This window comes from Caretta caretta, chromosome 1 (assembly GCF_965140235.1).
Source record: "Caretta caretta isolate rCarCar2 chromosome 1, rCarCar1.hap1, whole genome shotgun sequence".
Classification (NCBI taxonomy): Eukaryota; Metazoa; Chordata; order Testudines; family Cheloniidae; genus Caretta; species Caretta caretta.
Window position 1 is genome coordinate 115,730,739 of NC_134206.1, and position 25,650 is coordinate 115,756,388.

Here is a 25,650-nt window from a genome sequence, read left to right on the forward strand (position 1 = left end):
GGTTCCAAGGTCCTCTTGTGAATTCGTTAGCATCCTGAACTCCAAGTGAGTTCAAATAATTTGCTTAAATGAACTGCAATTGATAGCTGACTGAAAATGTGGTCAAAGTTCTAATCCTAACTGATAATCTAACATTGACATGGCAGGGTGTGTTTCAGTGGTCTAGTAACAAAAATCATCTATTCCCAGAAAGCCAATCCATAACAAACACTGCATCTCAGCTTATTTCCCCTCCTTCCTTGACCAGGGGCCTTCTAAATATCTTAGCAAGCTAAAAAGCAAGCTAAAATGTTATGTATGCACACAGCATCTTGGCCTGATCTGTTTAGGTAGCTGAAGAAAGTGCAATTCCTGGCCTGGCATGACAAACCAGGCTATTTTCTACCTGGTCTCTGTTCTGGGGGAACTTCTTTTTTCTTTAAGGGTATGTCTGTACTACAAAATTAGGTCGAATTTATAGAAGTCGATTTTTTAGAAAGCAGTCTTATACAGTCGATTGTGTGTGTCCCCACACTAATGCACTAAGCGCATTAAGTCAGTGGAGTGCATCCACAGTACCGAGGCTAGCGTCAACTTTTGGAGCATTGCACTGTGGGTAGCTATCCCACAGTTCCCGTAGTCTCCGTTGCCCATTGGAATTCTGGGTTACGCTCCCAATGCCTGATGGGGCAAAACCATTGTCGCGGGTGGTTTTGGGTACACATCGTCAGTCACGCCTCCCTCCATGAAAGCAACAGCAGGCAATCGTTCCGCGCCTTTTTTCCGTGCCAGCGCCATACGCTTTCAGCAGCCGGTGCAGTAGGTCTGCAAACCATCATCATCATCCACCGCTTCCCCTGCAACTCTGCTCTCCTGATGCTATGAATCCACCTTGCAGGTCCTTTATATGACCATCGTCATCCGCTGACACTCTGCTCTCCTGGTGGTCTCACAGGGCCGCTTCCGCTGCAACTCTGCTCGGCTGCTCTTGTCTTGCCATACCACGGCAAGCGTGCAGCCTGCTCAGCTGTTGTGTCCTGGCAGCAGACGGTGCAATAGGTCTGCAAACCATCGTCATTGAACGACTGCTTCCGCTGGCACTCTGCTCTCCTGGTGGTCTCGCAGGGCCGCTTCCCCTGCAACTCTGCTCAGCTGCTCTTGTCTCACCATACCATGGCAAGCGTGCAGCCCACTCAGCTGTTGTGTCCTGGCAGCAGACAGTGCAGTAGGTCTGCAAAACTGGTCGTCCAACCTCCGCTTCCCCTGCAACCCTGCTGTCCTGCAGACACCCATACCACGGCAAGCACGGAGCCCACTCAGATCACCACAGCAGTTATGAGCATTGTAAACACCTAGTGCATTATCATGCAGTATATGCAGAACCAGAACCTGCAAAAGCAGGCAAGGAGGCAATGGCAGCGTGGTGACGAGAGTGATGAGGACATGGACACAGACTTCTCCCAAAGCACGGGCCCTGGCAATTTGGCCATCCTAGTGGCAATGGGGCAGGCTCATGCTGTGGAACGCCGATTCTGGGCCTGTGAAACAAGCACAGACTGGTGGGACCACATAGTGTTGCAGGTCTGGGATGATTCCCAGTGGCTGCGAAACTTTCACATGCGTAAGGGCACTTTCATGGAACTTTGTGACTTGCTTTCCCCTGCCCTGAAGCACAAGAATACCAAGATGAGAGCAGCCCTGGCAGTTCACAAGTGAGTGGCGATAGCCCTCTGGAAGCTTGCAACATCAGACAGCTACCGGTCAGTTGGGAATCAATTTGGAGTGGGCAAATCTACTGTGGAGGCTGCTGTGATTCAAGTAGCCAACGCAATCACTGAGCTGCTGCTATCAAGGATAGTGACTCTAGGAAATGTGCAGGTCATAGTGGATGGCTTTGCTGCAACAGGATTCCCTAACTGTGGTGGGGTGATAGACGGAACGCATATCCCTATCTTGGCACTGGACCACCAAGGCAGCCAGGACATAAACCAAAAGGGGTACTTTTCAATGGTGCTGCAAGGGACGTTTCACCAACATCAATGTGGGATGGCCGGGAAAGGTACATGACGCTCGCATCTTCAGGAACTCTGGTCTGTATGAATAGCTGCAGCAAGGGACTTACTTTCCAGACCAGAAAATAACTGTTGGGGATGTTGAAATGCCTATAGTTATCCTTGGGGACCCAGCCTACCCCTTAATGCCAGGGCTCAGGAAGCCATACACAGGCACCCTGGACAGTAGTCAGGAGCTGTTCAACTATAGGCTGAGCAAGTGCAGAATGATGGTAGAATGTACTTTTGGACTTTTAAAAGCACGCTGACGCAGTTTATTGACTTGGTTAGAGCTCAGCGAAACCAATATTCCCACTGTTATTACTGCTTGTTGTGTGCTCCACAATATCTGAGAGAGTAAGGGAGAGACATTTATGGCAGGGTGGGAAGTTGAAGCAAATCACCTGGCCGCTGATTACGTGCAGCCAGGGCGGTTAGAAGAGCACAGCAGGGTGCGCTGCGCATCAGAGAAGCTTTGAAAACCAGTTTCATGGCTGACCAGGCTACGGTGTGACAGTTCTGTTTGCTTCTCCTTGATGAAAACCCACCCCCTTGGCTCACTCTACTTCCCTGTAAGCCAACCGCCCTCCCCTCCCCCCTTCGATCACCGCTTGCACCTGCAATAAAGTCATTGTTGTTTCAAATTCATGCATTCTATTTTAATTCATCACTCAAATAGGGGGATAACTGCCAAGGTAGCCCAGGAGGGAGGAGAAAGGACAAGGCCACACTGCACTTAAAAACTTATTGAATGGCAGCCTTCTGTTGCTTGGGCAGTCCTCTGGAGTGGAGTGATTGGGTGCCCAGAGGGGGCCCCCCACCCAGTGTTTTGGGTGTCTGGGTGAGGAGGCTATGGAACTTGGGGAAGAGGGTGGTTGGTCACACAGGGGCTGCAGTGGCGGTCTGTGCCTTTCCTGCACCTCAATCATACGCCGGAGCATATCAGTTTGATCCTCCAGTAGCCTCAGTGTTGCATCCTGCCTCCTCTCATCATGCTGCCGCCACCTTTTCTCTTGATCCCGCCACCTCTCCTGTTGCTCCCGCCACCTGTCCTCGCATTCATTTTGTGCTTTCCTGGACTCTGCCATTGTCTGCCTCCATGTATTCTGCTAGGCTCTTTCAGTTTGGGTGGACTGCATGAGCTCAAAGAACATTTCATCGCAAGTGCATTTTTTTCTCCTTCTTATCTGTGCTAGCCTCTGGGACGGAGATGCTAATGGCAGTGTTGAAACATTTGCAGCTGTGGGAGGAAAAAAGGGAGAGTAAAACTGAAAAAGACACATTGGCCATTTAAAAGGAGGGGCTGATGTTTTTGGGTTAACATGCAGCACAAACCCAACTAACCCCCCCCCCCACTCCCAGTTCTCTGGGATGATCGCTTCACCCCTTCCTGCACCGCGTGACTAACAGTGGGGATGATTTCTTTTGCCACAGGCAAACAGAGGATGGAGGAAAGCAGGAATGGCTACCTCTGAATGTCCCCTTAATAAAATTCCCCTATTTCAACCAGGTGACCATGAATGATATCACTCTCCTGAGGTTAATACAGAGAGATAAAGAACGGATGTTGCTTGAATGCCAGCAAACACCAGGACTACACGCTGCCATGCTTTCTTATGCAATGATTCCAGATACGTGCTACTGGCCTGCCGTGATAAAGTGTCCTACCATGGAGGACGCAATAAGGCTGCCCTCCCCAGAAATCTTTTGCAAAGGCTTTGGGTGTACCTCCAGGAGAGCTTCATTGAGATGTCCCTGGAGGATTTCCACTCCATCCCCAGGCACATTAACAGACTTTTCCAGTAGCTGTACTGGCCGTGAATGCATCCCAAGTCTTCACGGCAAATTAATCATTAAACACACTTGCTTTTAAACCGTGTATTATATTTACAAAAGTACACTCACCAGAGGTGCCTTCTCCGCCTTCAAGGTCCAGGAGCCCAGGTTGGGAGGGTACTGTCTCCAGGGGGATAAACAGTTCCTGGCTGTCGGGGAAAACGGTTTCTCCACTTGCCTGGTGTATGCTATCATCTTCTTCGTCCCCAAAATCCTCATCCCTGTTGCATGAGACTCCCTTGCAGGAGTCCACGTACAGGTGTTGGGTAGTTGTAGGGGCACCCCCTAGAATTGCATGCAGCTCATCACAGAAGCGGCATGTCTGGGGCTCTGACCCGGAGCGGGAGTTTGCCTCTTGGGTTTTTTGGTAGGCTTGCCTGAGCTCCTTAAGTTTCACACGGCACTGCTGCGGGTCCCTGTGATAGCCTCTATCCTTCATGCCGTTGGGGATTTTTTCAAATATTTTGGCATTTTGTCTTTTGGAATGGAGTTCTGATAGCACGGATTCATCTCCCCATACAGCAATCAGATCCAGTACCTCCCGTTCGGTCCATGCTGCAGCTCTTTTGCAATTCTGGAACTCCATAGTCACCTCTGCTGATGAGATCTGCATGGTCACCTGTGCTGATCAACTTGCCAGGCTGGCCAAACAGGAAATTAAATTCAAAAGTTCTCCGGGCTTTTCCTGTCTACCTGGCCAGTGCATCCGAGTTGAGAGTGCTGTCCAGAGCAGTCACAATGGAGCACTGTGGGATAGCTCCCGGAGGCCAATACCGTCAAATTGTGTCCACACTAACCCAAATTTGACACGGCAATGTCGATTTCAGCTCTAATCCCCTCGTTGGGGAGAAGTACAGAAATTGCTTTTAAGAGCCCATTAAGTCAACAAAAATGGCTTTGTTGTGTGTACGGGTGCAGAGTTAAATAGATCTAATGTTGCTAAATTCGACCTAAACTCATAGTGTAAGGGCTAAGGCTCTGATCTAGTTTGACTGATGTCCAGATGAGTTTTCTAGGGCTTTTCTTTTTTGAAGGCCTGTTTCCTGCTGCCAGGGATTTGGGAAAGAGAGGAAGTGAGAGAAACGGATTGGAGATTTTACAGGTACATGTATTGTTTTGAACCTGCAGAACAGCTGGATGAGAGGAGGATAAGGAAGCTCATAGCAAGATTGACCTTCCCACAGTTCTTTGTGGCTTAATTAAGGCTTGCAAAATGTTCATGGTTTTGTGCCTAAGCACATTCTTTACTAATAGAATGATTGTAAGGAAAAATACTGTCAATATTTTACTCACCAATCAAAAAACATGTATTTTCTCTGGGTGAGTATAATTTTGCAGGGCTGGTTATATTTTCTGTACAGGAAATATATTTTTTCCCCTTAGGTAATTTTTTTTGTTATTAATTTTTGTCTTGGTCTTTGTTTTTGTCAGTTCCTCCCTCAAATGTATTAATCCAGTTCTGCTACATGTATATTTATTAATGAATACTACTTTGAACGGAAGAGCCTTTTCCCCACATTTAAACTACGACTATCATCATAAAATTTTCACCCTGCCTTTTTTTTCACCCTTGTTGCTTGTGGAAACTGGGTTAACATTCACAAATAGTAATAAGTTGCATTTTGCTATGTAGAACAAATGCAATTAATTTTAGAAAAGAAATTGCAGTAGCCAGATTGTACACAAGATGGCAGATCTGTTTCTCCTTTTCTCTTCATCCTTTTATCTGTTTGATACACTGATGAGGTCTACACTGAACGATGCACCTGTGGCCTTTGGCACAGAAAACAAAAGTGTGGCAATAAACAACAGCCACCAATTTAACATCAGATAATGAACAAATGCATGAAATTGGATGTATTAGTTCACCAGAATCAATCACCTTGCTTGTTGAGTTTATGTAAATTATTTTCTGCCTATGTACATAACACCCTTCATCTTCCTAGTAGTATGCCAAGAGTTAGTTAGTTTGTTTGCAAATATCTATTGCTACTGGGGTTGTAGTCACTGAGTCTTAATTTTGTAGATGTTTGTTTAAAAAATTTAGAGACAATGCTATCTTCTGCAAGGCTTCTTTACTGTTATTGTGTTCAGGAATAATTAAGCTTTGGTGATCTTTCGATCTGAATGTGGTTTTCAAGAGTTGCAGGGAAGGGGAGCAGGGCAATGGAAGAATGGATTAGTAACTGGAGGGAGAAGGACTACAGGTCATTTAAATCCTACTCTTTAAAAAGTTTTCTGTTTTTAAGGCCTTATCTACACTAGAAAATTGTACTGCCTTATCTATACTAGAATAGTTAAAGCAATTCAACCCCAGCAGTGTAGAATAAATGTGTCTTATACTGATATAGCTATTCCTGTATGGGAAGGAATAAATATACAAATATAAGGCACCTTTATTGATATATCTGCATCCACAGAGTTTTGTCTTGCAAATCTAAAGGTCAGAGGTGGTTCAGACCTATGTCCTGTTTATCCAGCCTCCCTTACACAAACTTGACCTCCACCCCAATGCAGTACAGGGAGCTAAGATAATGGGTACCAGATTTAGCCCATCTCTACTAATAGATACAACAAGAAGCCAAGTTTTATCTTGGTTTTGGTCACCACTCCCAAAGCCTACTTAGACACTCAGAAACAGAGGTGGGTCAACCCATGAATCTCAGATCTGAGACCAGAACCTGATCCAAGCTTTTCCCACAATGCTAGGCTGTTTAGATGCCATACAAAAGTAGGCTTAAGCCACAACGTTTATCTCTGGAACCAAATACACCCAGAATTCTGGGGAAGGATTCAACTCCATGGTTCTGATTCAAGCTCATCTCTCAAGAAAGATTTTGCTGCTTCTGGCCAGGCACAGATTTGAGACAATTTTGTACTTTCAGTTGGTTTTATTACAGAATTTTGAGACATCTGATCACTCATAGAATCATAGGACTGGAAGGGACCTCGAGAAGTCATCTAGTCTAGACCCCTGCACTCATGGAAGGACTAGGTATTACCCAGACCATCCTTGACAGATGTTTGTCCAACCTGCTCTTAAAAATCTCCAATGATGGAGATTCCACAACCTCCCTAGGCAATTTATTCTAGTGCTTAACCACTCTGACAGTTAGGAAGTTTTTCCTAATGTTCAACCTAAACCGCCCTTGCTGCAATTTAAGCCCATTGCTTCTTGTCCTATCCTCAGAGGTTAAGAAAAACAATTCTTCTTCTTCCTCCTCCTTGTAACAACCTTTTACGTACTTGAAAACTGTTATGTCCCCCCTCAGTCTTCTCTTTTCCAGATTAAACAAACCCAATTTTTTCAATCTTCCCTCAGAGGTCATGTTTTCTAGGCCTTTAATAATTTTTGATGCTCTTCTCTGGACTTTCTCCAATTTGTCCACACCCTTCCTGAAATGTGGCACCCAGAACTGGACACAATATTCCAGTTGAGGCCTAATCAGCGTGGAGTAGAGCGGAAGAATTACTTTGTGTGTCTTGCTTACAACACTCCTGCTAATACATCCAAGAAGGATAACTTTACTCACTGGGAATGGTTTTCCAACCAGTTTTGCATCCACCCTATAGTAGCTCCATCTAGGCTGCCTTTCCCTAGTTTGTTTATGAGAAGGTCTTGTGAGACAGTATCAAAAGCTTTACTAAAGTCAAGATATACCACATCTACCGCTTTCCCCCTATCCACAAGGCTTGTTACCCTGTCAGAGAAAGCTATCAGGTTGGTTTGACATGATTTGTTCTTGACAAATCCATGCTGACGGTTACTTAACACCTTATTATCTTCTAGATGTTTGCAAATTGATTACTTAATTATTTGCTCCGTTATCTTTCCAGGTACAGAAGTTAAGCTGACTGGTCTGTAATTACCTGGGTTGTCCTTATTTCCCTTTTTATAGATTGGCACTCTATTTGCCCTTTTCCAGTCTTCCGGAATCTCTCCTGTCTTCCATTACTTTTCAAAGATAATTGCTAATAGCTCAGATATCTCCTCAGTCAACAGTAAACACAGTTATATGTTCAATGCCCATCTTAACTAGACTAACACACAGATGAAACAGACTGGTTTCCAGCAATGAATTTGTCAGTGCTCAACTGAAGCCTAAATCCTTGGCAAAAGCTGGCTCCTTGTATGCCAGCATCACAGCATCAACATCCTAAGAAATTAAAAAATGAAAATGGCACTTTCAGTTCTCAGTAGGATCTGACCCAGGCTACTCAGAGAGAAACTTGATTTTGAGAGAAGACTGAAGCTCAGTGATGCGCTGTGACTCCTATTTTTAAAAAGGGAAATTCATGAAAGAGAAAACTAGCTACAGTCATTAGGGATGTTGTTCTCTTTTGCCCTATACTCTCTGCAGGTTCCGTCACATCACATATACCTGATTTAGATGGGTGCAGTATTGCTGTTGGCCCAGTAATAAGGAGAACTGTCCATCAGAAGAGCACCTGCTGGAGAACATCATGGCATCAGTGGTGAAAGCCAGGCTTACAAAGAAATCTGAGCTATTTTTAAAGCCTCTTATGTGGGATGTAGTTAGTGTTTTTAATGGGACAATGCTAGAAGAATTTCTGGAAATGTCCAAAATGCTGCATTTCTGACTATTACCTGTATTTTTACTTTTCTAGTGTAATGGGATGCTAATTATCAATGAAGCTGCTTCTGTGGGCAGATTGGTTATCTATTTTCTCATGTCAATCACAATTACCAAGGTGATAATAATGCTAAGAACTTGCTAATTATACACTCAACAAGTGGTGCATGTTGTTACATGGGGTATTCACAAAATGGCAAGCACATCAAAGAAGCTTTCTCTTGCTATCTATTACATACCTGTTTGGCATTTGAATACACTGATGTTTATGGGTTTGATTATTACACAGAATAAGTTGAATTTCTTTCCCATACAAGTCACTTTTTTGAGTCACTTTGTTCTCCAAAGACACTTGCTTAACCAAATCTACTTAATAAGGGAATTTCAGTGTCTTAAAAGAATTGGCTGAGGAGATCTCTGGCCTGATGATGTTATTTTTCAATACATCCTGAAATATTGGGAAAATTCCAGGGAGAGAGTGCTATTATTCCAAAATCGCAAGTTGGGTAACTCACGCTGTTTAGCCTGACATCAATCCTGGGCAAATAAATGACAAAGCACACATTGGATTCAATCAATAAAGAATTAAATGATAGGAATATATTTAATGCTGATCCACATGGTTTAATGGAAAATAAGTCTTGTCAAACAAGCCAGATTTCATTTTTTGATGAGATAATATGTTGGGGTGCTAAAAGTGTTAACTGCATACATGTAATGTACTTTGATTTTTGTATTGTGTTTGAGGTAGTCCTGCATGGCAATCTGATTAAAAATTAGCATTTTACAATAGCAAAGCACACGTACAATGGATTAAGAACTGATTAATTGACAGATTTCAGATAATAGTCATCAATGGGGATTAATCATGGGGGGATTCCATGGGGGTTCTAGGCAGATAATTTCTATTCAAGGGATCAGCTATTCAACATTTGTATCATGATCTGGAAATATAAAATCACTGCTGATAAAATTTACAGATTACACAAATGGTAAGTAAGGAATGGGACAGGGAAGTCCTACAGAGTTCATAAGCTGCGACCATTCAAACAAAAGTTTCAATACAGCCAAATGCAAAATTATACACCTAGGAACAAGAAATGCAGGCCATAACTACAGAATGGGGGACTATGCTGGAAAGCAGAACTCGGAAAACAATTTAGAGATCCTAGTGGACAAGCAACTGAACATGGACTCCGAGGGCTATCGTGATCCTTGGATGTCTAAATGGGGGAGTAGTGAGTAGGAGAGGAAGAGGATTTTATCTCTATATGAAACACTGGATTCAGTCTTCTGGTATCAGTTCTGATGTCCACATTTTTAAAAGGATATTTAGAAACACAGGGAAGAAAGGTAAGCAGCAGGATACGGACCCTGGACTTCAGGAAAGCAGACTTCGACTCCCTCAGGGAACGGATGGGTAGGATCCCCTGGGGGACTAACATGAAGGGGAAAGGAGTCCAGGAGAGCTGGCTGTATTTCAAGAAATCCCTGTTGAGGTTACAGGGACAAACCATCCCGATGAGTCGAAAGAATAGTAAATATGGCAGGCGACCAGCTTGGCTTAAAGGTGAAATCCTAGTGGATCTTAAACATAAAAAAGAAGCTCACAAGAAGTGGAAGGTTGGACGTATGACCAGGGAAGAGTATAAAAATATTGCTCGGGCATGTAGGAATGAAATCAGGAGGGCCAAATCGCACCTGGAGCTGCAGCTAGCAAGAGATGTCAAGAGTAACAAGAAGGGTTTCTTCAGGTATGTTGGCAACAAGAAGAAAGCCAAGGAAAGTGTGGGCCCCTTACTGAATGAGGGAGGCAACCTAGTGACAGAGGATGTGGAAAAAGCTAATGTGCTCAATGCTTTTTTTGCCTCTGTCTTCACTAACAAGGTCAGCTCCCAGACTGCTGCGCTGGGCATCACAACATGGGGAGTAGATGGCCAGCCCTCTGTGGAGAAAGAGGTGGTTAGGGACTATTTAGAAAAGCTGGACGTGCACAAGTCCATGGGGCTGGACGAGTTGCATCCGAGAGTGCTAAAGGAATTGGCGGCTGTGATTGCAGAGCCATCGGCCATTATCTTTGAAAACTCGTGGCGAATGGGGGAAGTCCCAGATGACTGGAAAAAGGCTAATGTAGTGCCAATCTTTAAAAAAGGGAAGGAGGATGATCCTGGGAACTACAGGCCAGTCAGCCTCACCTCAGTCCCCGGAAAAATCATGGAGCAGGTCCTCAAAGAATCAATCCTGAAGCACTTACATGAGAGGAAAGTGATCAGGAACAGTCAGCATGGATTCACCAAGGGAAGGTCATGCCTGACTAATCTAATTGCCTTCTATGATGAGATTACTGGTTCTGTGGATGAAGGAAAGCAGTGGATGTATTGTTTCTTGACTTTAGCAAAGCTTTGGACACGGTCTCCCACAGTATTCTTGTCAGCAAGTTAAAGAAGTATGGGCTGGATGAATGCACTATAAGGTGGGTAGAAAGTTGGCTAGATTGTCGGGCTCAACGGGTAGTGATCAATGGCTCCGTGTCTAGTTGGCAGCCGGTGTCAAGTGGAGTGCCCCAAGGGTCGGTCCTGGGGCCGGTTTTGTTCAATATCTTCATAAATGATCTAGAGGATGGTGTGGATTGCACTCTCAGCAAATTTGCAGATGATACTAAACTGGGAGGAGTGGTAGATACGCTGGAGGGCAGGGATAGGATACAGAGGGACCTAGACAAATTGGAGGATTGGGCCAAAAGAAATCTGATGAGGTTCAATAAGGATAAGTGCAGGGTCCTGCACTTAGCACAGAAGAACCCAATGCACAGCTACAGACTAGGGACTGAATGGCTAGGCAGCAGTTCTGCGGAAAAGGACCTAGGGGTGACAGTGGACGAGCAGCTGGATATGAGTCAACAGTGTGCCGTTGTTGCCAAGAAGGCCAATGGCATTTTGGGATGTATAAGTAGGGGCATAGCGAGCAGATCGAGGGACGTGATCGTTCCCCTCTATTCGACATTGGTGAGGCCTCATCTGGAGTACCGTGTCCAGTTTTGGGCCCCACACTACAAGAAGGATGTGGATAAATTGGAGAGAGTCCAGCGAAGGGCAACAAAAATGATTAGGGGTCTGGAACACATGACTTATGAGGAAAGGCTGAGGGAACTGGGATTGTTTAGTCTGAGGAAAAGAAGAATGAGGGAGGATTTGATAGCTGCTTTCAACTACCTGAGAGGTGGTTCCAGAGAGGATGGTTCTAGACTATTCTCAGTGGTAGAAGAGGACAGGACAAGGAGTAATGGTCTCAAGTTGCAGTGGGGGAGGTTTAGGTTGGATATTAGGAAAAATTTTTCACTAGGAGGGTGGTGAAACACTGGAATGCGTTACCTAGGGAGGTGGTAGAATCTCCTTCCTTAGAAGTTTTTAAGGTCAGGCTTGACAAAGCCCTGGCTGGGATGATTTAACTGGGGATTGGTCCTGCTTTGAGCAGGGGGTTGGACTAGATGACCTCCTGAGGTCCCTTCCAACCCTGATATTCTATGATTCTAAACTGCGGAGGATGCAGAGAAGAGCCACAAAAATGATTCAAAGTCTGGACAAGATGTCCTGCGATGAGACTTCAGGAGTTCAATCTGCTTAGTTTATCAAAAAGTAGATCCAGGGGTGAGTTGATTAAGGTGTATAAGTACTTTCATTGGGAGAAAATTCTGGTATCACCCTGTCCATAAACTGCCTGCATTTGGGCCTGGCCAGCACAGGCAGAGAGCTGTGACATGCCTAATAAAGTAAACTGAGAGGCGAGCTGGAGTCAAACTGAGTTTTTTGGATCCCAGAGTACTGGATGAAGTGTTCTCTCAGAACTGGATGACATGTTCTGGATGAGCCGTGTAGCCAATGATTTTAGTTTATTGTTCATTTATTGGGTGATACTATAATTAACTAGCATGTTATGTCATATAATCTTTGTATGCTAAATAGGGTTAAATCGTAGGATTATAGAAGTATAAGACTGATTAGTAGTTAGAAGGGTTGTATTAGGTATCTAAGTAAGTAGGGTTGAAATGCAAGGCCTACAGGCTGAGGCCTGTAAGATTTTAGCTTAGCCATACAGTTAAGAAATGCTTGACATAAGTGAGTGACCAAAGAATGACCACAGGCTAAAAAATTATGGGAAAAGATGTACCAATGGGTGATATTGTAAAAAGTTAATTGAGTAAATTTTTGCTTACAATATACCCAGTAGTCACATTTTTCTAACACATGCCCTAACTTTAGGGTGCACTATGTGCGTAAGTGCTAATGAAGTGTAGAATCACATTATAAAAAGTCGGTATTCAGATTAGGAAAATTGAGCTCCCTGTGGGAAACTTCAGTAGGAGCCATCCCTCTACTGATGATCAATACATGAGAAATCCATCAGACCCTAACACTATCTAGGAGGATGTGAGTATAACCATATTTGTAACTTGTGCATAGATCTGTATAGAATTTCTATACGCTTGGGTAATCATAACTTTAATAAAACTTGCAAAACAGACTAGAACTTGTAAATGAGTGTGTGGTCACTACCCTTGGTCTTTGTGTCTCTAGAGACCCTAAATCTGAAGCAAGCAACAAAGGTGACTTTCATTCTGTTTAGCTTGAAACTGAAGGCACCAGAGATGAACCCACAGTAGTGTAATACCATGTCACTCTGAACTCTAGGGTGGGGACCCACATGAAAGACCCCCCTAAGCTTATTTCTACCAGCTTAGGTTAAAACTTCCCCAAGGCACAAATTCTTTGGAGGGTACGCTGCCACCACCAAGTGATTTAACAAAGAATCAGGGAAAGGACCACTTGGAGTTCCTATTCCCCAAAAATATCCCCCCCAAGCCCTTACACCCCTTTTCCTGGGGAGGCTTGAGAATAATATTCTAACCAATTGGTTACAAAGTGATCACAGACCCAAACCCCTGGGTCTTAGGACAATAGAGAAATCAGTCAGGTTCTTAAAAGAAGGATTTTATTTAAAAAAAAAAAAGGTAAAAATTACCTCTGTAAAATCAGGATGGAAAATAACTTTACAGGGTAACAAAAGATTCAAAACCACAGCAGAACTTCCTCTAGGCTTAGTTTCAAAGTTACAAAAAACAAGAATAAACCTCCCTCCAGCAAAGGAAAAATTCATAAGCAGAACAAAAGATAATCTAACATGCCTTGCCTGGCTTTTACTTACCATTTTTGTAATATGGGAGACTTTTAGGATGCTTTATAGGAGAAGGAGTTTTCTGACCTGATTCTTCCCTGCTTCCCAGGAGAACACACAAAACAAAGCCTTCCCTCCCAAGATATGAAAGTATCTTCTTTCCCCATTGGTCCTTTTGAGCCAACCAGGTTATTTGAGCTTCTTAACCCCTTACAGGTAAGGAGGAATTCTAGGCTATCCTTAGCTGTATGGTTGTGACATACCACACTGGAGCGCAGTGTCCTGAAGAGGATGCCGTGAGCTGGGAGGAACGCGGGTCAAGATGCCAATAGAGGGTGAGAGACGGATGGGACACCACCGGCAGAGGGCGCTCAGCATGAACTGAGCTAATTTCTGGACTGAACAGCAGGAGGTGCTGCGGTGGTGAGTCCCAACCCCGTCACAGGGACAAATAAGGTAGAAATGTCTGTTGGAATGTATTACTTTTCGGTAATTCAACTTTTTCTTTCCATATAAAATACCTCAAACAAAACATCAAGTATAATTAGTGTGGTGCAGATGGTGAATAAAGAAGAGGTATTAAATTGAGCTGCTAAATTAATTTGGAAACTGGAGTAGCTCCAATTGGATGTTTTGTCACAGCCACAATATATAGAAGTAATAGGAACAGATGAACAAGGTATAACAGAGCCTGAACTTGCTAAAGTATTGTTAAAACTGTGTTCTCAAAATGTCTTCTGCAGATCATAAATAAATCCACAGATTTCAAAGGGACATGTCAAGATAAAAATAATATTCCTCACCTGTGTTATTTGAACTGAAAGAATGTTTAAAATCTCACTTACTATCCATCCTTGATGTTGTTTACTTAATCTTGCATTTCTTTCAACTTGGGTGCTGGAATTACACTGTAGTTTTATTTCAGTTTCTAGCCAGATTCACTTCCTAGTTCTTATGTACCAGCACCATACTTGTGTGTTAGGGTTTGCAGCACAGGAGGGGAATGCTTAAGTAAAAAAATGTTTGTATTGAATTTTAATTGCTCCAATCCTGGTTGAATTGCTCAAAACTCCCATTGGCTTGAAGCCTGTAGGACTGGTCCCAACATTAACAAACTCACATTTCTTTTCATATTAGTGATTTAAATGTTCTCTCAGTCTTTGTTTTTATAAAATGCTTGAGCCAGTGGTGTTTGTGGTGTGAAGCCGGCAGGAGTTGCATGACCTGTCTGGACTTTGCAGCTGCCAAGTTTAATGCCAAACCTGAGGAGAAAAGCTTCAAAACTTTCCCATGAGGTAGCCACAATGTGTGTGCAACCATCCAGTTCCTCTCTGAAGATATTGCCTAGCCTAGGTGCCATATATGATAAATATAGGGGCTGTAGAGTAGTGTCAGGAGAAATGTTTGCCTAGTGACCCAGAGGGGCATGTCTTTTTTCTTTAGGGGCCTGACTGTCCACTGGAAAGAGACAGAGTGAATAAGACCACAGAGCTCTGGCTGACAGCTTTGAAATGGAGCTCAACCAAGAACCATCTGGATATGGCAACTAGGGGGAAGGTGAAGAAGAGTCAGTCTCACAGCAACCATGGGTCCCTCTCGAACATCCCAAGGAACCCAATTCTGATCCTCTATAATTAGAAGGCTTTGTCGCTAACCATAGGGCTTGAATAACTCCTTACCCTACTGGGCCTGAATAGATAGGAATACAAGTAGGACAGCTTGTCAACATAAGCATCTCATTTGCCCGAGCTCCCCAACTCTGGAGCTATGCCACATCTTGTGTCTGCAGAGAGTTGGTATAGGTCTCCTCTCCCCCAACTTGCTCCATGTTCTTCAGAATAGTACAGCCCAGTGAATAATCAGTGTACAAGGCTGGCTGGGGCTCAAGTGTCCACCATACTGGGGTCAGGATTTGAGGTGTAAATGACCTAAATGTCCCTTTATTAAATCAAAACTCAAAAATGCATGAAGCCATCTGTATAATAAGTAGATAAGCCTGAAACTACAAACTATCTTATAGCTGATCATTTGCTATGCAAGCGAGTCTGTCTTCCACTGAACAGCCATCCCTTAGTTACAAAAAGCTAATTCTGTTTGTTTGGACTGATCACACAGAGATGTCTTTTTCTATGTTTGTTTGCGACATTTTCTCTTGTTGTTCATAATTTAGTTAAAACAAATCCTGTTCAAAGTCAAAACAAAGGCATTAGTTTGTTCAGTCATTCAAATTACAGTCAGCTTCCCCAAGGCACTAATTCACATAAGCACAAAAATTCATAAAAAGACCCAAAACAAAAGCAGCCCTGATTTTTTGGCAAGACGACATTAGTCCTTTTTTTTTTTTTTTAAACTTGCTTCAGGGAAACTGTATTTCTACCATATTTCTGAGAAACCCAGAGGAAACACATGGGCATATAGGACTGGAAGAGACTTTCTGGGTCATCAAGTCCAGTCCCCAATCATGTCAGATAATACTGTCCATAAACCCTGCTATGCACCCCACTGAGACTTACTTTTCCTCTTATCAAGGAATCTTTTTACAAGCACATATTAAAGCATCCACATTTAGAGATGTGCCAAAGCAGAAATGCCCACCAAGATGCCTGCTTCTACCCTCCAGTTCTCAAAAATATCCTTCATCTCATGAGTTGTCTAAGTATCCAAGAGTAATGTTGGCTACATGAAATGGCATTCTGTTCTGCCCAAAGCCGGTTCATGTCAGAGTTTAGGGAATCAGGGAAAGTGTTCAAAAACAGGTTTCAGAGTAGCAGCCGTGTTAGTCTGTATTTGCAAAAAGAAAAGGAGTACTTGTAGCACCTTAGAGACTAACCAATTTATTTGAGCATAAGCTTTCGTGAGCTACAGCTCACGATGAAGTGAGCTGTAGCTCACGAAAGCTTATGCTCAAATAAATTGGTTAGTCTCTAAGGTGCCACAAGTACTCCTTTTCTTTTTGTTCAAAAAGAGTAGTTTAGGAATGAGTTAGGGAAACTGTTCAAAGAGCTCATTTGTATTAGATTAGCTGTGCAGATGTTGTCAGCTGTTGAAAGAACCAGAAACAAGCTTAAAAAAAAAAAAAAGAGAAGCAGCACTGAAAAATAAACATTTTGGCTGCTGATTTAATTGTTGCCGAGGTGGGGGGGAGGAGGGGAAAACAGTTATGTAAGGCACTCTGATTCTAAACAACTTTTTTTTTTTATTTTATTTTTTATTTAATGAAAGACTGGATGGCACAGGAGATGTGGAACCTTTTACCTGTAGTTCACTGGTTCCGCTCTGGTTGATAGTTAACAAGAGCTGTTAGAAGGTGATGGCATTTGGTTCTTGAGTTAGTGGTCTCAGTCCAGTCCTGGTGGACAAGTGCCTACCGGCACATCATAAAACCTCTACCACAACTGGGCACTATCTACTGGATACTGAAATATTTTGCTTTATAAATGAGCAACATATGAAGCCACAGACCATGGCAATGTTTTCAGCTCAGAGACTTATCATTCTTTGTACAGCTCCTTTAGTACCAGGTGTCCCTCTAAGACAGTTCACTCCATATGAATCTCAATTTTTTGGTCCAGTCCTATTGTACTTTTCTTTCTCAAGGCTGTTGTGGCAAACAATAACTGGTTTCCCCCCCAAATAAGTGCTTCCTAAATGACAGTTGACTGCAAACATAGATGGACCATAAATATTAGAGAATACTGTTATAACCACGCTAACTTTAGCCTTATTGGCAGTTTCAGCAGAGAAGCCAGCCATCCTCTCACTCCTTGTACTCTCTTCTAAGAACGGTAACAAGGATGCCATAGCAGAGTTGTGGTACTGATGGTGTGGACACTTTTCCTTTAGGAAGCAGACTTCGACCCTGAACACATTTCACAATGGCTACTGAGGAACCAGGACCCCAGGAGTTGGCAATAATTTTCAGCTAATACTGACCAGCATTGGGTTTGAACCAGTGACGTAAGGAATGCATCCGATGAAGTGAGCTGTAGCTCACGAAAGCTTATGCTCAAATAAATTTGTTTTAGTCTCTAAGGTGCCACAAGTATTCCTTTTCTTTTTGACCTAAGGAAGAATTCTATTAATCCATTACCACTCCTCTACCTGAATTAATGAATTTCCCCACTCAAGATCAGTTTCAACCATCATTTGATGTGTCATGGAAAAACTTTGAAAAATGTGTTCACAGATTACTATGATTCTAGATTATTTGTGTATGTATCTTCTCTATTTTTGTTACTCAGCATGTATGAATGCAGCTTAGGAGTTTATCTGCTCATGCTGTTTATTCCTCACCTGAAGTCATAAGACTTTGTGATATCATAATTAGCTGAGGTGGTGCAGATGATTACGCTGCTATAAACTGATTATTATGACTTGAAGGAAGGAACAGGTAGCAGGAACAAAAAAATTACTGGGGCTGTAAAAGCAACAAAGATTTTGATGGTAATCCAAGTATCCTTAAGTAAGAATAGCAACTAGGAAAGAAGAAAAATCTTATGATCCAGTAGATCAAGTCTCTAAATAGAATGTTTTTTTCAGTATCCCAATTCAGTAATTAGCAGGGGATGGGAAGTTCTAGCAGTGAACCCAATTGGGGTATTCTGGTGTACTTCAATGGAATAAAAATGTTCTTCAGAATTATCTTCATTACATCTGAATGGTGGTAGTTTCTCTAGGGCCTAGTTTACTAAATATTTAATCAAATAGATCCCCAAACCAGAGAAAGGCTTTAGTGAATTATCCAAAGAGGAAAGGGCGATGACCCAGGCTTGAACTCATCTCTCACCAAAGCCAGTCACACTAGGAACAACAGTTGCACTGTGGAGTGCAAATTCGAGAAAGATCTTAACCTGAGAGATTAAGTGGGTATTTAATTCTGATCAGTGTAAGAGGATTGGATTTGGCAATGGCCAGTGATGACTGACTGACAAGGACTAGTCATACTGCCTCCTGATATGCTGGCAACTGAATCAAGTCATGCCAATTCTTACTGAAAGTTGTGCGGCTGTGAACAACCAGAACCAGCCTGGAATTTGTTTCAGTGATCTCTTGGCTGTTTTGGTGAAGACATTAAATTTAAGAGACAGTTAGGGTCAGGGATAAAAGTCCTCTCTGGAAGGTATGATTTAACACTAGCAAGAGAAAGATTAGCTGCAGAGAAAGAAATCCCTTTCTCTACCCATCTTATTTCCCATCAATCTGAACACTGCTTTTGTCTGTCTGTCCCTCTATATATTTTCCATGAAGTATCAGCCTCTCTTTAAATACGGTGAGAGATGGCTAACCCATTTAAAGAGAAGACACTGTTTAGTAGGTCCGTATCAGATTACTGTACCTTTAAGGCCTTGGCAGCGGTATGGTATGATCTGCCTGATGTCCATCTGCTCAGCTTGATGTTTTGTTTTTTGCGCTTATAGTAATTGGGTCAGTGAACAATCTGGGCTCTGGAAAGAAAGCAGCAGATCAGAAGGCTGCAGTCATCCAAGCAGAAGACCAAGAATTAGTCAGGAGGAGCTATAGAGCTCATATCTACACCAGCGACACCATCACAGGACCTAACCAGATCAGCCACACCATCACCGGTTCATTCACCTTCACGTCCACCAATGTAATATAGGCTATCATGTGCCAGCAGTGCCCCTCTGCTATGTACATCGGCCAAACTGGACAGTCCCTACGTAAAAGGATAAATGGACACAAATCAGATATTAGGAATGGCAATATACAAAAACCTGTAGGAAAACACTTCAATCTCCCTGGACACACAATAGCAGATTTAAAGGTAGCCATCCTGCAGCAAAAAATCTTCAGGACCAGACTTCAAAGAGAAACTGCTGAGCTTCAGTTCATTTGCAAATTTGACAGCATCAGCTCAGGATTAAACAAAGACTGTGAATGGCTAGCCAGCTACAAAAGCAGTTTCTCCTCCCTTGGTGTTCACACCTCAGCTGCAAGAAAAGGGCCTCATCCTCCCTGATTGAACTAACCTCATTATCCCTAGCCTGATTCTTGCTTGCATATTTATACCTGCCTCTGGGAATTTCCACTACATGCATCTGACAAAGTGGGTATTCACCCACAAAAGCTTATGCTCCAATATGTCTGTTAGTCTATAAGGTGCCACAGGACTCTTTGCTGCTCTCACAGATCCAGACTAACATGGCTACCCCTCTGATACTAGTCTATAGGTAGGCATGACCAATTTCATGGCCATGAAAAACGTGTCACAGACTGTGAAATCAGCCCTCCCCCGTGAAATCTGCTCTCCGCTGCTGCTGGGAGGCCGGGGCTCCGAGCTACTATTCCGGCCGTGCTGGAGAGGGACAGAAGTAATCCTTCCACTGCATGGCCTCTTTTCATGGGGAGATCAGGCCCACCTACAGAGGCAGTGCAGAAATGAATGTGGTACACCTTCACTTCTGTACTGCAGCAGCCCAGGAGCTGAGCCCCTGTCCCCTAATGGCTCCTGCCACAGCACCAGGTGCTGAGCTTGGGGCTTCCTCCTGCAGTGGCTCCTGTTTGACTGGGGGCCGGCAGCTGCAGCTGGGGCAGCCTGGAGCTCCTGCCTTCAGCCCCCCACGGCTCCTGCTGCCAAGCCCAAGGCTTTCTCCCCTGCAGGCTTCTGCTCCGTGGCTGCAGCTAGGGCTCGAGGCAGCCTGGGCCAAGGGCTTCCTCTGCTGCTTCAGCCAGAGCTGGGGGTAGCCTAGGTTCAGGGCTCCTCTCTCTCTCCCCACTCCGAGCCGCTCCAGCTGGGGCTCCTTCCCCTGTAGTCCTGCCAGGGCTCAGGGTGACCCAGTAAGGGCTTCTGCCCTGGGACTTCTTCCGGGGCTAGGGCACCCATTTTTGCTGTGGGCCCCTGCCTTAATCTGGCATGGACTAGTAGCTCCTGGCTGGAGTGCTACCCACCTCCTCTAACTGCAGGAAGCTGGGAGGGTGCAGAAGTGAGGGTGGGAATCTTGGGACCTCCCTACAACAACTTTGCAACCCCCCCAATCCCATTTTGGGTCAGGACCCTCAAGGTTACAACACCTTGAAATTTCAGTTATAAACATCTTAAATCGTGAAATTGACCAATTTTAAAACCCTTTGGCCATGAAATTAACCAGAATGGACTGTGAATTTGGTAGGGCCCGATCTATAGGGAATTGAAAAGAACAAGCAACACATCTCTGAGTTTCATAAATTTAGATCTGCCTATTGTATACCTGGAAGAGGCTCAGAACTGACTCTTGAGATGACCAGGGGATACCTTTAAGATATTCTGTCATTGTTTCTCCTCCTCTGCTAGCCCATTCTTCTTCTTCTCCTCCCACATATTGCTGTTTTAGCGCTAAGACTGGTGGTGGGGGCCTTAGAAATGCCAATCATCATTTTAAAAAACAAAAACTTATTTTTCAAATAATGTTCATAGTTTGTTCAAGATAACAGAGGTCTCCAACAGAGGTGAGCTTTAGGCTGCTGGGATGTGCAAAGGGTGAAAGACTTATTTAGGGATGTCAATGAAATTCTGAGGATATATTAAAAAACAGAGCATACCTTTCAACCATGTATATTTTCAGGCATTTGCCAGCTGCATCAATGCATACAGTTTTTAATTTCCTGTGGCAACAATTCTTCTGGTGATAACAGTAGTTTTTTTTAGTTTTTCCCCTTGGTCTATTAATACCACATATTAGGTCTCTCTCAGATTTTAATTGCATCCAGTTTACTAGTGATTATATTGTATAGCTATGTTTCTTGAATAAGACAGCTCAACAAATTAGTAAATCTGTGTTGTAGCTACATCCCTGCTTAAACATCTTTAAGGGATTGAAGGCTTTGTGAAACAAAAAGACTGATTTTATTTCTATCTTGTGTTACAAAATGGCCGATGTTGGTATGGTAGGTCCCATGGTTTTCTTGGTTGGGGGGCTAAGACACCACACCTTGCCCCTGCTCTTGGGGCACCGAGGGCCCCACTAATTGCCCAGGAAGGTGATAGAGAAGGGAAGCAGGGGAGGAGTCTGAGGTTTTCCCCTCACTCTGAGCCCCAGCCCCTCTGAACCTCTGCAGGTGTCTTTCCCTCCCCCAGCATCAAGGACCGAGGATAATCCTACCCATAAGGGAAGAGGTATCTCCCTTTCTCCGGTGTCTCAAGTCTCAGCAACATACCTTTAAACTCTAGTCCTCCCTCTCTCTCCTCACACACACTGACTACCTGAAGCAGGGGGGTTTATTAGGTTCCTGACACGGCCTTAATTGACTACAGGTGCTCCAATTAACCTGTAGCCACCCTTCCTAGTCTGCAGGGAACCACACCTTAATTAGCCTAGGGCTTATATATCTCCCCTTGAGCACTCTCCCACTATTCCCTGACCTTGCTGTATCACACTTGTTAGAAAAAAATCCATTGCTTTGAATTCACAAGCATTTTTCCCCTGCTTTGAATGGGTTGCTGGTCCATGCCTAGGGTGCTACAGTAAAACAAGTAAATAATAGTTTTATCTAAAGATGAGCAGTCTGTTATGTATTAGAACTAGATCTGACCAGGAAACGATTTTTTCTACTGTGCAAAATTTTGGCAAATAACTGAAAACTTTCAACTAAAAATACAAATTTCAATTTGGAAATGCCACTATAGTGCCTCATTTCTCCATTCTCCTCTATGACCTAGGCTCTCTAGCCCACTGTTTTTCAAATGTGGCCACCAGAAGCTTTTTTTTTTGGCCACAGCCTCCTGGACAGTGATGGGGGAGGGGGAAAGCAGTGGCCCTCCCCCGGGGCTGCCTGCAGGGGTTGGGCCCTGCCCGTCTTTACAGCCACGAATGCCAGAAGAGCCCACAGCTGGTATGAGTTCCCCACCTTCCCAGGGGTGGTGGGGCTCGGGCTTCCAGCTTCAGCCCTGGGGTGGCAGGCACCAGGCTCTGGCCAGAGGGCTTCAGGCTCCATCTCCCACCTACGGGGCTTCGAGCTCCAGCCCCAGGCTCACCCCCCCCCCATTGCCCTGCCCCGCCACCAGCTTCCTATCCACCTCTCCATCCACAGCTTTCCAGGGCTGCGTAAATCTGCTGTGAAAAGCAGTATTTGTATGTTTATTAATATCACTTTTCACTGCCTTCCAGCTAGCTAGTAAGTCTGCTATGAAAAGTGATACATACAAATATACATATCAGTTTTCACAGCAGCAGCCTTACTAGCTAGGAAATCTTAAAAAAAAACAACCAAAAGAAAAAAAGACAAGCACATTCTTATTTTGTTTCTATTCTATTTAGGTCCAGTAAAGAAGAGAGACCACTGTGCATTATTTTTATTATGGAGTCTGCAAAAACCCTGCATAAATAAATTACAATGATTTGGACCATGTATATGTGCATAATTAATTTTAGGAAAAACAAATAAGTATTTGAGAAAAAATTGCCAGAGCGGCCACCCGCACTATAAGACCACTAGAAAATTTCCTGTAAGAATCCATGCCCGAGCCAGAGCACATCTCCCTTGATGCCTGTCCTCTTGCTGAGCAGCTGTGGGGCACCACAGGAGTAACTGATCATGGAACCCAGCCTATGTGGGGGTGCAATGTACCCATCCTTCTACTCCCAAGAGGATGGCATTTCCAAATCAATTTTAGACTGTCCGTTTTTTTAAATAAAAAGTCAGAATTGTGCACAGGAAGCTGACACTTCTCACACAAAAAAAATATTTACTCAAAAACCCAATTCTTCATCAAAGAAAGTTTGGATGGAATTTTTTTGAGAAGCCCTAAGTAGGGCTACCTCTGTTTACTCAACATAGTGTAGAGACAGCTGTTAGCTTTCAGCATCTGGTAAAGTCAAAGAGGAGACTGCTCAGTTATAAAGGGGGGAAACTGATCCTTTAAGGAATCTATGCTTCCCTCAGCTTTTTAAACTCATCAGCCTGTTAAAATGCCATTCTTTAGAAACACTGCTGTCTTTTCAGATAGTTAAAAGAAAAAAAAAAGCCAGACAGTGCCTGGCTCTTACACAATGTTGCCTATATATGATTTTATTGCAGGTCTCACAATATTTGATCATTTACTTAAGCCCCAGCTCCTGGAAACAAGCGGTTACTTGAGAATCTCCACTTTCATTGTCCCCTGCCCCCAAAAACAGACCATAAATTTCTAGTTCTCGTGATTGAGAAGAGCTTGAAAATGTGACCTAAGTGTGCCCTATTGGCTCAAACATCAAAAGGCAAATAAAGAATACTACAAAAAAACACTTAAAAAAAAACTTATGTTTTTTTGTGGCCTGCCTCATGTTTGAACGTCTGGGGTGCGCAATATCAGTGTTGTCAACACACTCGAGATTTCCTTGCCAGACCAGCACAGACACTCCAGTCCTCTCACGAATTTCAGCCATGTCTGGGGTAAACCCCTTCTCACTGGTTGCCTTCTCCACCTCCTGTACTATGAAAATTTGCTGTCATGAAAGCCTGTGTGTATGTGGATCCACCATTACTGACAAGCCCTATAAACAGGTATGCACCAGACAGATACAGCAGGAGGTGCCTGGAACTTAATGACCCTGTTCAGGTGCAAACATCTGGGACAAGGGATAGGCTGCATTCTTCGAAAAACCAGATTAGTGGATTCTTCTGGAGGACTGGGAGAAGGTAGGAGCAATGGACACTTATCAGAAGGAGAACAAAAGAGATCAGGTAGCTGTGGGGTGAGGGTTAAATAAAGAAACACACAGGAACCAGATAGGAAGAGGAAGTGTGTTGAGCAAGAGAGAGCTGGGTCAGTGGGCTACAGAAGGGAAAGGATACCCGGAACATAGCAGCCTGATAGGGCAAGTACCTCCTGCCCTCTTTCCTGAGCCCAGATGCTCCCAAGGACTCCAGACAATGCAAGGGACTTGGACCCCAGCCCAAAGAAAGCCCTGGAGGGACGTACCACTGGAGGATAAGTACAGCACCCAGAAGGGTAGCTGGACTGCGGGTTCCAACACTCGGAGAAGGTGCCAGATAGGCAGACTCTCAGCATACAGATCTAGGGACCCCAACTTGGGGCAGTCGCTGGACTCCATTCAGACTTCAGGAGCTTGAAACACACCCAGAACACAGAGGCTTGCATTCCCCTCCCAGAAGTCCTAGCGGGGGCTCAGGAGGGGATGCTCGCTAGAATCTGTGTGACAGGGGTAGGCTGACGTGGGATTGGGGAGGTGCAGAATTAATTGCTGGGCAAGGGGTGGGCTGATGTGGAGTGGGGGACACAGAATTACTTTGAATTTTGGAGTATGGGGAGAAGATGGTGAGCAGCCAGCCAGAGCTCCTGCAGCAGGGGCCACAGTCACCTGACTGTATACATTTGGAAGAGTCAGCAACACTAATCCATAGGAGATGGGCAGGGGGAGCTCAACAATCAAAAGACAGACCAAAAAAACCTACATTTTTTTTTTTTTTAAATCTTATGCTATTGCGGGCGTGACACAAGGTTGTGGAGAATCCCGTCCAGTGCGGGGCAAGTGAGCCCCATTTCTCTTAGGGTATAGGGGTTGGGGCGTATGTAACCTACATCTATGCCTCCTAAGCCTGAGTTAATATACTCATCCTTCTTAGCAAGGTAATAAGGCCTAATGGCCAAACTCACCACTGTACTTGCCCCTAATAGCTGGGCAGTGCAGTCCAATGGCTAGAGTCAATAGGTTTGCCCCAGTCGGCAGGGCAGTAAAGCCCAGCAGCTACAGTCAGTAAATTTGCACTGATGAGACAGGGCAATGTAGTCCAATGGCCAGAGTCACTAGATTCATCCCTCTTAGAGGGGCAGTAAGGCTTAGTGGCCACAATCAGTAAATTCACCCCAGTGAGATGGGGCAGTAAGGCCTACCGGCCAGAGTCAATCAGGATGGGGGCCACCACGCACAAGGAATGGGGGTGACAGCCTGGGTAGGGAGGTCTGGGCCCTCTCTCCCCACCAGACCCTAGCCCAGGGTCCTGGTGGTGGCAGGGGCGCGTGCCACTGAGTCAGCAGATGGGGAGAGAGGTTCAGATCAAAACACACTGAATCAAAATTCCAG

General features: G+C 44.2%; 1 long non-coding RNA gene across 5 annotated transcripts in view; it reads left to right on the forward strand.

Moving 5' to 3' along the window:
• The window catches only part of LOC142072677 (uncharacterized), a 31,877-nt gene extending 8,930 nt beyond the window's left edge, over positions 1-22,947 (forward strand). For 2 of the 5 annotated variants that reach the window (XR_012669185.1, XR_012669189.1), the window contains 2 exons: positions 13,850-14,089; positions 15,077-16,445. This is a non-coding gene — a long non-coding RNA (uncharacterized LOC142072677). Of the gene's footprint in view, positions 1-13,849; positions 14,090-15,076; positions 16,446-19,050; positions 20,005-22,884 lie in introns of those variants that run through there. The other 3 variants (XR_012669188.1, XR_012669186.1, XR_012669190.1) reach the window with 3 other exon arrangements.
• Positions 22,948-25,650: the final 2,703 nt, after the last annotated feature.